A 13988-nucleotide genomic window follows, 5' to 3' on the forward strand; every position below is an offset into this window, starting at 1 on the left:
ATACTACACTTTTGTTGCATCTGTGGTGTTTTACGCAACTGAATGCTTTAAGGGCTCTCGTCTTGGTACTGTTACGGGAATTTTTTAAAACAGCACGCAGCCCGAGTTGTATTAGAGAAGCTGTATTTCGGTGGTGAAGTCTGCAAGAACCTTCATACAACAGTTCATCCTCATCTAAACACCACAACAGCCTATGTCACCAACAATACGCTAATTCTAGTGTTTGCTAATGAGTCGCACATTAGAAGCCATGTGTAAAATATGGAACTATAAAGATTCCTTAGTGTATATATGAAAATACATTATAGCAGCATCACTTGCTGCTTCATAACAGTTTTCTGTCTGACCAGTTCTGTGTTAAGGTGATAAAAATCAATTTGACAATAAGATCTGTTAATAGACTATCTTTGACTTTCTTTTTTTTACTGATGGTCTTACAAAAAAAACATGTTTAAGACATCAGTTTGAGAACTTGATTCTTGATTTCTAACATTTCAAAACGACAAAAAACGGACATGATAAAAGTGGCATAGTACCATTCTTGAGGAACTGTTGTACCAATAGAATGCAAAGTCTGATTTTGGTTGAGCTGTGAGAACGACTAAAAATGCCCAATTAATAATTTTACATTTATGCGCAATACCTCTGTTTTATGATATACATCCATCCTTACCATCGCCGTTTTCAGCCTTCTAAATGTACTGTAGACAAACTGAATTGCCAATATTGCAGTGCTCAAGTGCAATAGATGACTCATTTGATTCACTGGCATGTCCCTAAACCAAGGTCAGAACCCACTGACTACATAACCCAAGCAAAAAATAGAAACTACAGTGATACAGCAAATAGCTTAAACCCACATGACCTCTTACCACATACATTTCATTCACTAAAAGAAACAATGAGCCCAGATGAGTAGTTCATCTTCAACAAACATGTGCAGAGACTACAATGGAAACACACAAAGCCTGAACAGGACAGTTGATTCTTCAAGGCTAGTAAGAGGGTGGTTTAGCAGCCTCCATCTCCCAGAACCCAGAACACAGTAGTGATGTGTAGCTGTTGTGAGCATTTTCAGCATGTTGCAGCAAATGCAAATAGAAGGTAAAAAGAGCTGTAGCAGTAAACTAGTTACATTAGATGGGCAGCTTCAGACTATAAGTGCTAACTGAATCAACACTCAAACCGTCAACACATCAGCAAGGAAAAACACAGACTTCCACTGTGCTGCTTTGCTAGAAAATGTACTGTATCACCATGTTTATCAACACTGTGACAGGAAGTTACATAACATGCTAGAGAATTCTGTAAATACTGCCTCTTCTATTCTCCTGTATGGGAAAACACAACCTTAGAAACTGATGTCCTAGGGTGGTAAATTAATCTTCAATTACGTTTTAATATTCCTTATTATCTGTAACTAAGATACTGCAGATGTGTAAAACTAGCTCTGTAGAGATAATAATAGTTGTAGTGTTCTGTAAAGTAGTGTGAAGACTAGAGGTGGGCATTTTAAATCATTTCTATATTCAAGTATTTGCATTAAATTATCATTAAGTACTGACAAAATACTAACTTTAGAATAGAGTATGAAATAAACCCTCAAGTGGAAATGTGGGTAGAGGCTTGGGTTACACCTCTTCCCATCTTACAGTGAGCGACTGAACTCGGATGGAGCATATAAAGTGTCCAGACGTACAAGTGACAAAAACATTCAGGTCGCCTATGAGGCCCAGAGAGAGCCTAAGTTACAGCTCTCCGAAAATAGACTGGAGGTGTGTGAAGCTTTAACAAAATACAGCCAGGACGAGCGGCTTTCAAACAAGTGAGACGTCACTTAGCTAGCCTGTTAGGATATCTGTATTGGGAAATACTACAACAATCTGATATCTGCTTGTTTGCATTGCGTCCAGTTAAAAGAAGTACTAGCTTATCGTCCTGCGCGACACAGGCTGTAGAGATTAGCTATGATACATGTTTGACGTTAGATTGCTTGCACTGTACATTCTTTTTGTTTGTGTCGAAATACTTCCAAACATCACTCTTATGCCTGCGTTAGATTGAGTGATGTCTGACTGATAACACTGAAATGTTTATCTGTGGATGCGCAGAGCTACAATTTTTTGCTGTATAGATCAGTGCAGATATTCATAGAAAGTTACATCAATATGTTCTATATGAAAAGTTTACCTTTTTTGCAAAGAACAGTGCCAATTTACATTTTATGTTTATTATATACATTTAATTTTCTTTAATAAATGTGAAAAAATAAAATGAGATTACTGTGTATGTTGAGCGAATACTGACTATCATCCAAACTGAGGCCCATCCCTGGTACAGAGTTAACATGCTGTGCTGTTCACTGCTGCACAGACTACTCTTATTGCAAGTAATGTCTAGTAAGCTGCAGGCCATGACATACTACAATGAAGTCAACACTACTGTACTACTCTGTGGCTTCTGGAGACATCATAAACAGCATACTTCTGAATTTGCCAATCTGACAAATGTGAACAACTTAATATGGTTTCAAAGTTCAAGGGGTAATTCAATGTTTTTTTCTAAATCAGTCTGTGTCCCCTCTCTAAATCCGGAGGTTTTTGTGGGTCCGTGAATGCAGCACAGGCAGAACTCTTCTTTTTCCCTTCAGCAGCAGTTTGTGGAGTTTTGAGTCGTGGGGTGGATAATTTATCAGTCGATGTGATCAAAGGTGACCAGATCGATGGTTGAGAGGAGCTGCTATTTGTGAGTGAAAGCATATGTTTAGTACCAGGGTGGTGAAAGATTAAATTTCACTTCTACTGCACCTGATGTTCTACTGCTCAGTCTGTGCCCAGAGTACACTCTGCACTACAGAGATGTGGTGCAATTAATAACTGAATGGTTTATATATTCCAGCAACACCACTAATGAACGGTCCAGCTTAAAAAGTAGAAAATCAAATCATGGCAGCAGATGTTTTAATCGTGGTGGGCCGCCTTAAATACATGAGTGTGGGAAACCCTGTCACATCAGACTGTAACAACAGATATGAAATGCTCCAAACGATCATGATAAAACTGTGTTACTGCCATACCCAAACACAGAATAAAAGGTTTCTGTTAATACACAAGAGTTTTACCTGAATGCAATGGTGCCAATATTATTTGATTTAGTCAAGTAAAACACTGACAATATCAATCATCCTCTACATCAAATCAGCCCCAATTTTCAGCTTCAACTGATTAAAGCATTACTAACTGAGCCAAGAACAGTCAACACTGACACCAAATACACTGCAAGCATCCCAGTAGCGCAGGGATGGGGGCTTGAACTTTGCAGGTCAACTGAGCACCTCCTGCTGCTCTTTCCATCTGTTATTTGTCTCAAAATATAAAACCAGTTGGTGACTGCAAAATATCAGTACTGCTTTCACATGTCAACTTTTTTTTTTGCAGTTTTGTTAACATGACAAAAAGGCCACAAAGACAGACATTTCAAAAACCTGAGTTACTCAGCCAAAGTTATTTTATATGCCCAAAAAAATATATATATATATCGCAATTGTTAGCCACAATCAGCCCCCCACATGCATAGTAACAAGAGAGAGACGCAGGCCACAAGAGAACATATTGTGTTGAAGAAAATGACTTACTTCAATCTCCATTTCATATGTTTCACCTTTTATTCTAAGTACAAAGCACAAACATTGGCTATTGTCCCGCTTGAGATAGTGCCACAAGGCAGAAATATTTCATTAGATAAACACTTGGAAGAGAAAGCTTGGCAGCACGCCTCTCCCCAAAAAATTCAGTCAAGGCTTTCACTGTGTGCAGCCAGCCAGCAGCCTCCTCTTAGTGCAGGCATTTGAGTGCAGAGCATCTTGTTTCCCTAGAGGCCTTGCCTCACAGTTTTCGTCAGAAACCAGCCCCAGATAAAGACCACAAGGTTCTTTTTTTGTTTTCCCATCATTGCTAAGATAAACCCATCCACCTCCACAATTTTACCCCACTGAGCAGGCTGCCTTTTAGGACTCATTAAAGTGTAGCGTGTTTAGTTATTGGTACTCTCAGATCCCACAGCCTTCTCACAAGGGGGAGAAGAGCCTCTGCACGCAGCATTACTATGAAGAGAATACAGAGATTCACAATTCAAATACAGTGAATGATACTGACTTCACACACACACACACGCTAAAGTTATCTACAGTGTCACTATGACAATATGCAAGAGCCATTAGGGACACTCCAAACTAACGACGAAGCTTTGTTATGACTTTACATACAAGCGGCTCACTCAGACACTGTGACAGTTACTGTACTTCTGTTTTGTGCCTCAGCCCTGTGTCATGCCTCAACCTCTGAAGCTGGTGGCGCTGGCTCTGTTTTAGCAGCTCACTGATTGTGCTAATTAATTACATGGACAAGTGACTCCGAGTGGGTGTTTGGAAGAAAGATTTCACAGCTGATCAAACTTTCCACTGAAGTGCAGCTGGAAATCAACTGGTACAGGCTCAGTGACAACCCTGGTAACATTTCGTACCTGTATCCTGTCCACGCCAAGAGCTATAATGATGTGAGCATTTACACTGATGGATGAGAACGTTCTTTAAAAAGTTGCCGAGCACTTCAAATGTGCTGGCAGCTTAGGAAAATGGTCTCTATTATTCATCAAATTGCTGTGAGAGCGATCCCAATGATACTGCTGGACACTGACAGACTCTGCTATCCACTTGAGTTAGGCTATCTTTTTGTCATTGTTATAGTTCTTGGTATGAATTAAGCAATATGTATGACTAAAAATGATTGTGAGAAGCGTTTTTGCTCTTGTCTGATGTTAGAAAGACTAAACAATTAATTGCTTTGTAATCAAAGAGTTATTCAAGGAAAAAAATGTTTGTTATAACCTTAAATGTGGTCAGTTGTAAACCTCCTGACGCACTACTACCTGAGGATAGACGTCTACAGCCATGGGTACCAAAGCTCCTGTAGCTCTGAATTAAATAAATCCAAATGATGTATTTAAGTCCCAACTGCCACTTGAGGATACTTAGCCATTTTCGTTTCAATTAACGGCAGCTTCAGTAAAGGCCATCAAGCAATCTAGTTTGATTAAGAAACATCATACGACTGTCATACTTGCAAGCATTGATTTTTAAAAATACGTTTAATTTCCTTTGATATATTTGAGGGATAAGAGGAGGCAGCAACAGAGTTAAATGCACTAAACTCTGTAAGCACTTACGCACAATAGGAATCTGTCAGCCTGCACATTGCTAGTGCTTTTCATTTTTCTCTAGTATGAGCACAGAGATTCATACTTTTAAGGCATTACAGTATAGTACAGTAATATTGCACAAAATGGTTGTATTTGATTTGATTACGCATTGGTTGAAAAAGCCTTTGGCATCTGTTCTCTTCAGCCAGTCTGGCAATTTCAGGTATAATATCAGACGATACACTGTATAGGCCATTTCTTTAAAAGACCTTTGAAGTGATCAAAACACAAGATAAAAACACTATCTGTGTCAAACACTAGAGTGATGAGGGGAAATACAGTAAGACAAAGCTTTAAGGTTTTGTCCTACGTAAACAAGAGGGCAATTTGGCCCGTTTACAAATCTGCCTAACTGTAGAACTTCTTGAACTTGAACCTGATGCCAACAGTGAGATCGGCATGTACTGATGTGACACTGAGCACTTAAAGTGAGGAGGCACGAATCTCTGCTACTAGCTCCTCAGAGGATTAAATTGGCCAAGTATGCGTGACAAGCTGCAGAGTGAAGAACTCCAGAGTGCACACACTGACATGCACGGCCTGTCCTTGAAAACTAAAAGCCCACAAGTAACAGTTCAAAATATCCCATCTGAAAACACAGATGTGACAAGTCTATCCACATACTGAGGCGTGCAAAGGCAAATGCAACAATATACAAAGCTGTAAAATGATCTGGACGACCTTTACCTTAATAGGAAAAATAAGGTGTAATGTGATGGCAGTACTGGTGAAGTTATGTGTTTGGGTGTTAAGCATCGCCCATGTACATCTGAACAGATTTCTCCTTTAGTAAAAAAATGGGGTGCCTTAAATATGCACTTTTTAAGTTGAAAGATTTACAACTTTGACATTAAAAGGAGTTGAAGGCCATATTCAGAGCATATCTACGATTCAGTCTGAGCCGAAATTTCCTGCACACAGCTCTCAACATGGAAGTGGCTGAGCGGGCAGATAGCAGCTAACTGTGGTAACAGTGCAAACAGTGCTAACAATGGCAACAGCGTTGAGAGAGCTAATGGTGCTAACATGAGGGGGAATCAGAGGGTGCACGATACGTTCCCATGACAACACCGTTTCACCACCACGGGTTGGGATGCGGCTATCAGCATCAGGGCTGAGTGTCAGCACTGATTTCCTGAATTGATTCACAAGGTCCCGATTCGATACGATAGGGGATATTTCAGTTACAATACCGATATACTAGAATGTGAACGAGATCCTCAAAGAACTGATACTATAAATTTTACATGGAATTATTTTACAAAAGGAATGAATTCAGAACAGGATTAAAGGTGAATGCTTAATAACTAAATGTTTCTAAAGCAGCAATATTAAAACAGCAAAGTCACTATATAAACTCTCACTGGAAACAAACTTAAAATGTCAATAAAATAAATCATAATCCTGACATCACAATACTGAGTGAAGTTTGGAAAGAATAAAGAACACAGACATCAGTCAGTCTCAGTCCTGCTGTCCTCTCTGCTCCTCCCTCTGCTGCTGAGAGTCACTGCCTGCAGGTCACACGACCATCGGTAAGTTTTAAGATACGAGACAAACAGAGCTAAATTGTGTAACAAAAACAGGTGTTGTTGTTGTTTTAGCTTGTTAGTAACAATTTGCCTTGAGCTGGAAAGCAATCTGTACTTGTTTAAAACATATTAGTGGCAGTGGATGAGAGACTGCGGACAGAGCAGATTGAAATATCGCTTTTCTACATGCTGATCAGGTGTACTTATAAAGTATTGACTTTTTCCTCCTGGAGGTTTTATCGGACTAACAGTATCAAGCATAGCAGTCGTCAGCTCAGGTTATCTTCACTTGTGTCTCCACCGTTGCATCTCTACTCCATGTTTGTGCGTAAAAGCAGCGCAGCAGCCCTGACGCACAGAAAGCAGGAGGAGACGCTGCTGCAGTATGATAATAAATTACACCAAAACACAGAAACAGTGAGCTAACAGTGACAGATAAATACCGTTGTGCCGTGACGTTAGAGCTTCTCAATTCTGCTGTCGTTAATAATATAGCGCTGTGGCCCTTTAACATCCCCGATATTAATGGGGTTAAAGCTTCACACATCCGTGGGAAAAAGCATATATTAAAAGAGCGATCTCGGATTTTATGAATCAACATTGGGTCATTCACGAGAAGATCGATTTGAACCGATTATTTTAACCCAGTCTCTGAGCAAGCCAGTTGGATACACACTCAGACACACACTCGGATCGGCTAGCACAACAAAGAAAAGCGAAGCTCAGGTTACCGCACGCGTGCGCACACACACACACACACACACACACACACACACACACACACACAGAGGGAGTGCGACTTCAGTTTCTGCTCTGGATGTTGTTGGATAGTTGTTTGCTGCTATAATATTGCTGTGAATATTGCGTACAGCTCCTTTAATTGCACCAAGTCTGTTGAATTCTGTATCAAACTAATCATCGTAATTTTGCTGACAAGGGTAAAATATCGAACATGTAATTTACATCACATGCTGGCAGGACAACTGCTGCTCAAAATTCTGCTCAGTGATGCAATGTACCTTTGCTCTTCCATTCCTACAACCAAATCAGCTTTGTTTGCAGATTAACATTTAAAGATAAGCAAAAACATATCAACAGAGCCACACGCTTTATACTTTGAGTTTGTCCTGAAGGTGCAGTGCTCCAGTGGGTAGGGTTGAGAGCAGGGTAGTTATGCAGCAGCTCCCTCATACCAGAGCCGCTCAGAATAATACTTAAAAGTGATGCAATACTGACTTATAATTGGCAGTCTGCCTCCAAAGTAGAAGGGCACGATTTCTCACCAACACTTGTGGAGAAAGGAATAATCCAGCAAAGTCAGTTGGAGAGCGGGGGGGGGGGGGGGAACATTTACCAGAGAGTCCGCCTGAAATAAAATTCAGTTTGGTAGTTTGTGTTGCTCGAGAGAGCCTGCAACACATGTTCATCAATATTGACTTATTCTAAAATTTGGACCAGAGGCATTTTTTATTCTTTCTGCTTTGATGCTGTTAGAGAGCCAATGTAAAAATATTAAATGGTCACCGCTTGTGAAAAAGAAAATTCTCCACATTTTCCTGCTCTGCTATAACAATTTTCTTCTATGTTGTCAAAAAATAAATTGAAAAAAATCAGTGTTATTATCAAATGAATTGCCTGTTCCTGCAACTGTTAAATAATACAACACTATTAGTTATGAACTGCCTTAGTGTCACCCCAGAGGTGCTTCAGTTGGTACTTAATACCAAATATATTGATTCTTACAGTTCACAATTTTTGTACTAACAGTAAAACTCTAAATGTAACACAACCAGGATGGATTAAGAGTCAAACCTACTGTAACACAGCCGAAGATAATTTTCAGATACAAGTCTGTCTATTATAAAATACAAAAGTGTGCGGGTCGTATATCATCAAAAGGCAGACAGTGTGATGCTAAAGCTGGGCTAAATATTAGATGCTGATGCCAGCGCTCCAGAATTAACCAACATCATAGCTGGCAATGCAACCACAAATCATACATACACAAATGATCGTTTTTAACACTAAGAATGGTTAAAATAAAAAAAAAAAAAAGAGTGTGACAACAGAGACTGCTCATCAAGCTCTGGGTTCACTGCTGAAGATGTGACGTTTCAGTCTCTAAAGCCCCCCAGCTATTTTAACTGTTTTTGACTGGAGGTCTCAGATTATTAACCTTGTTCTGATTTTGTCATTTTAGCAGTCAAGCCCCAAACACTGAATCAGGGTTTAGACATTACACTACACTTGTTATGAGATCCAATCTGATAATTTAAAATTAAAAAAGAACTGTGTGTTTAGACACTGCTAGGTTTATTTATACTACCTCTGCTTCTCACCATCGCAGGCCTACACACTAATACAGCCAAACATTAAACATCACAAATCAACACTCGCCACATAACACCTATACAGAGCATGATATGTGGCCATCTATAAAAGCTGCTGTGATGCAGTGACAGGGTCAAGAACACTGCATTGCTGGCCTCCAGTAATGACCCACACACATGCAGAGGTAGGGCCACCCTGTGGCCAACACACAATGAAACGAAAACAGTCCTGTGCAGCATCGACAGAGCAGGGGGGAGGCCATGAGGGGAAGAAAGGGGGATGGGATGGACATTTAAGGAGGACAAAAGGGGCAAAATTGCTTTCTCTTCCTGCTAAAGCCACCCACTGTATACTAACCCAGTTCTGACAGCAGCACACATTGCTGTACAGAGCACAGTGATGTGGCCTTTGGAAGTTCACTCACTGTCCTGCATTTTAGTCACTCTGTCAGCAGCCTTTATTTAGAAAGGCAAACGTGGGGGCTCCATAATACATAAAGACAACCGCTCTTATCTCTTGTCGCTCTCAGGAGCACAGAGGCTGTTGAAACTGTAGAAGCTGCATGGACACTGAGGAGGAAAAATGCCTAAAAGCAGCATATATATGCATAGAGAGGAACATGTGGGCATCTCCTATTTATATTAAAGCTGAGCTTTTGATGAGATCAGCAGTGATACTTAATTTGATTTAAGATGTTTTCTTGTGCTCTTGACATCACGGATATTAATAGCAAATTACACAATCTCACTACTTAAATACAGTAAAATTGCTCTTGAACCCACTAACACAAAACCTACGTACAATAGCACCTGATTCAGGCATTGTTTTTAATTAAAATGCTTATATAAAATCATTTTTGCAGTATTTTAATACTATTCATATTATATTTAACCAGCTGGCTGGACAAAAGGCAGCACTTTAATCAGCAACAAATATTGCTTAAGTCTGTTTATCATTTTCTATTTCATCCATCTTAAAATATCTCACTTTTCATAGTGTCAAATGTATACATGAAAAGGTTCACTGAGAAACCACGTATAATAACCGCAAATGTCTTAAATCTAATCTTATAAATTATGTTCAAACTAACAAATACCAGGGCTCTGAATTCACACTACAAACATGCGTCACACCTTTAAACCCTCAGTAAGCACCCCCATTTCCTTTTCGCTGGCCCGTTCCCCTATGCCCACAGGACCACAGATGTCCTGTGTGTTGGCAACCTCCTGGTAAATTAACTGGTCAGGCTCTCAGCTGCTGGCTCGACGATATGTAATCTTTTTATGACCTACCAACCGAAGATTACTCACCGTAGACTGCCAACTATAACTCAGATGCCTGTGGCTTCAGCACATTCACCTGCTCAATATTCAAGGCCAGATACCACAATCACAAGCACGAAAACAGCAAAACAGAGAGAATATGTCTGCGTTTGTAACATAGATTGCTGTCTGACAATTGTCCGCAGAGCCCTTGAACACTGGACGACCTAATGTTTCTTTACATGGAGTCGCATTAACCTAAAATATCCTTTTTGACCATTTACAGTGGACAGAACAACGGCATCACTCGCCATGTTGTCAGGTAGTAAATTATGAATGCTGTTATTAATGTTAAACATCAGAGCAAAATATAGTTTCATGTATTGAATGAAAACCCATCAGATACACTGTGTGTACACATAAATCCACAGCTACATAAATGTTGGATTTTGAAGATTTCTGCAACATACTGAAATTGATTTCCAACATCAATAGTATGGTACTACAAAAAGTACACCTGCTGCATTGCTCCATACACATGCATGCATCTAGAAATGTAAACATGGTCTGAATTAAATTGCTGTGTTAAAATTGTGAAAAGTAACTAAGGAAACCAAGTGTGTCTCAAGTCACGGCGTTTCTAATTAGCTGAGCTACAACGTGGAGTAAATACAGGGGGAGAGTAAGAGCTGCCTCGCTTAATTGATTAATCTGTGACACCTGTGCTACTGCGGGCAACCTGCGCAACGACAGCAACTGCGACCCAAATTAACCGACAAAATCCTCCCAAACCACGCTTGCTTGTAGCTAAAATGGCCAAAATGAGTTGTGTGTTTCGCATTTAATTTGAATATCTGAGAAAGCGCACCGCAATGCTAGTGGTAACTGAGGTGACACCAGCAAGCGGCGTGGTTGGACGAACGCCATGAGCGAGCTATCTACCACAGCTGTGGACACTCAAGACAGTTTTGTGTGGACTGCGGCGTGGATGAAACTCGGTTTGTGGGGCTCGGGTTTCAATACGTGTGTGTAGTCATGCGTGTTAGGTATCGCCGAATTTTGGCTTTGCGCTTCCTGCGACTGTAGCTATAAATTTGGCTAGCAACGTTATATTATAGTGGCTGAAATTTGTGTCACGTTAAAACACCGATATTGCCAATGAAGTCCCGCGAGCAACATGTCCGCCGCGATAGCTTGCTTCGGTGTGACCTTGCTAGCTACCGTAATTCGTTAAATAGCGCCTTGTTTCTGGGTGCTTCTTCGTCGCAGTTTAATTTTGGCAGTTAATATTTTTGTACACTACTTTTGTGGTGTCTTACCTTGACGTGTTCAGTCGGCGTCACGGGTATTTATTGATGTAAAGTCTGCAGACATCTAACTTTGGGTCTCGGTCTTTGCGCAGTAGAAAAGGGGGCGGTGGCGGGAACGCGGCCACCCTAAGTAAACTAATCAGACCATTAGCCAATCAACGAAGACCCCGTCTCTAACCCGGAAATAGGTAATTGATTTGCTGCAGGTGTACTTTTGTTTCATGCCACCTAGCCTGACTTTGATGTCGAGCTAAATTAAAAACACACAGCAAAGAAAATTGCTGGAGGCAGTGGCCTTAAGGCTGCGTCAGGGTGCCAACAGGATCCCTGGGCTACTCAGGGGAACCAGCAATTTAAGATAGTTAAATCTGATCCACTACAAGTAATCTATAAGCATCTCTCTTTGTATTTTACATTTAATTGGCTCCATTGTGGCTCCTGCGCCTACAGGACAGGCATTTGGCATTACAATAGGTATTAAAAGCAAAACCCTGTTAAATAGAAATGCTGGTGAGTGGCCTTAGGTAGGGAAAAGGTGAGGATCCAAATCCAGTCTTTTTAGTTGTAGCAGGCACACTCGTCACTTTGCACTTAACACCTGCGTGGAAATCAGTAATCCCATACAAATATGCATATGATAGCAGAACTTACACCATCCAGCAACTCCAACACAGGCTGCACTTAACCTATATAGCATCAGAGTTACACTGAAACATCAGCCTTGTGTGGTATTTTACATTTAAATCAAATTAAAGACATCTCACACTAGCCTGCCACTTTGTTTAAATTACATGTGTATTTGTTTTAATTTATACCCTCACTAGCCTATACTGCAAGTTTTGATATTTATGAAACAGCATGATAAAAATCAAGCAGCCTACATCTGGTTACTGCAGCCATTATTTAAACACCAGGTGTGAAATGCTGCACAAAAACAATGTTAGTGTATTATTCCCAACATGCCAGGCTATTTACTTTAGATGCGGTCACATCACCGAGTACTATGCGGATCCCACGTTTCAGCACTCTACCAAGGCCTATATTTCTACACACGAGAGCAATAAACGCGTCCATGTCTGAAAGCTTGGAAGATTTTTTTTTTTTTTTTTTTGGGAGACGAGCACATGTGCAGAGATAGCCCGCTCATCCCATCGTGTAAGTCTATGATATGCCAAAGATGCAAGGCACCCGCAATTCAGAGTTGGAAAATCAGCCGTCAATGGAAACATGAATGCATCGCGGTCACTTTTTCCCCCTATCGCGTTTGCATGCAATACGACAGCCTGAGACTACAGTGGATGCATGATCTGACACAGGATTAGGAAAAATCTTCGGTGTAAAGAAAATGTCTCTTGCAGGTTGAATGAGCAAATGTGGAAAAAATATCTTACCGTTTCTATAAATGAAAGTTATGGACGTCCTTAGGGCAAACAATCTCTGAATGAAAACACCTGGCCAATAGCTCGTGAAATGATGAATTCCGCTCTCTCTTAGTTCAAACTTGGAAACATAAAAAGCCAACACAAACAAGATAAAATGAGGGAAATGAAATATTTATTAAATCAAAACACAGAAATGATTTCCTTTCAGCAAATGCATGGAACAAAAAAAGGGAAAAAAAGGAACAGAAGAAAGAAAAGGAATCAAATAATTAAAAAAGCCGGCTTCTGCCTGTCTCGCTCTTTACAGGTGCGCCACACAAATACGCGACATCACTGAGTGGAAACCAATGCAAGGAGGAGGTTGTCTTTAAAAGGAAGATAGTCCTGCCGGCAAATATATAGGGCCGTATCACAGCATGCCTATACCTCTCCGCTCTCTCCGTTTCATCCATTCAACCTACACATGAACACGCATTGGACGCGGAAGTATACCCAGAGTAGCTCCATGCACCGCTTATGCACACGCAGGCTCTCCAATACTATTGGCTCTTACGCGGCGCTCGCCGGGCGCAGCCGTCTCTCCAAATCACAAGATGCCATTCGTCCGCGCCCCAGTCACTCAAAGCGATCAAGCATTTTTCCTAAATATGGCATTTGAAGTCAAACATCGCCTTTGCCGAGACACGCACAGTGCAGCAGGCGGGAATAACACCGTGGCTTGAGAGCAGTCCGCTTCTTCTTCTTCTTCCTCACAAATGTGTTCCACACCACATCACCACACTGTCACCATCAGCCACGGAAATAAAAAGCGGACCCGTTTATTCATGTGTGCCACGTGTTTTTAACTGGGTGTTTTATTCCACTTCGCCCTTGATATGAGACAATAAAACAACTCTGAGACAGTCTCCTATCAGG

The 13988-nt window shown here is 40.7% G+C and overlaps 1 protein-coding gene across 6 annotated transcripts in view; it reads right to left on the minus strand.

Moving 5' to 3' along the window:
- The window catches only part of elavl2 (ELAV like neuron-specific RNA binding protein 2), a 37573-nt gene extending 24036 nt beyond the window's left edge, over nt 1-13537 (minus strand). For 3 of the 6 annotated variants that reach the window (XM_049569047.1, XM_049569048.1, XM_049569045.1), the window contains exon 1: nt 11701-11833. The gene's annotated coding sequence lies outside the window, so the exon portion shown is untranslated. Of the gene's footprint in view, nt 1-11700; nt 11847-13082 lie in introns of those variants that run through there. The other 3 variants (XM_049569046.1, XM_049569050.1, XM_049569049.1) reach the window with 3 other exon arrangements.
- Between the last annotated feature and the right edge of the window lie 451 nt (nt 13538-13988).

Source organism: Epinephelus fuscoguttatus, linkage group LG23 (genome assembly GCF_011397635.1).
Source record: "Epinephelus fuscoguttatus linkage group LG23, E.fuscoguttatus.final_Chr_v1".
In the NCBI taxonomy this organism is placed as follows: domain Eukaryota; kingdom Metazoa; phylum Chordata; class Actinopteri; order Perciformes; family Serranidae; genus Epinephelus; species Epinephelus fuscoguttatus.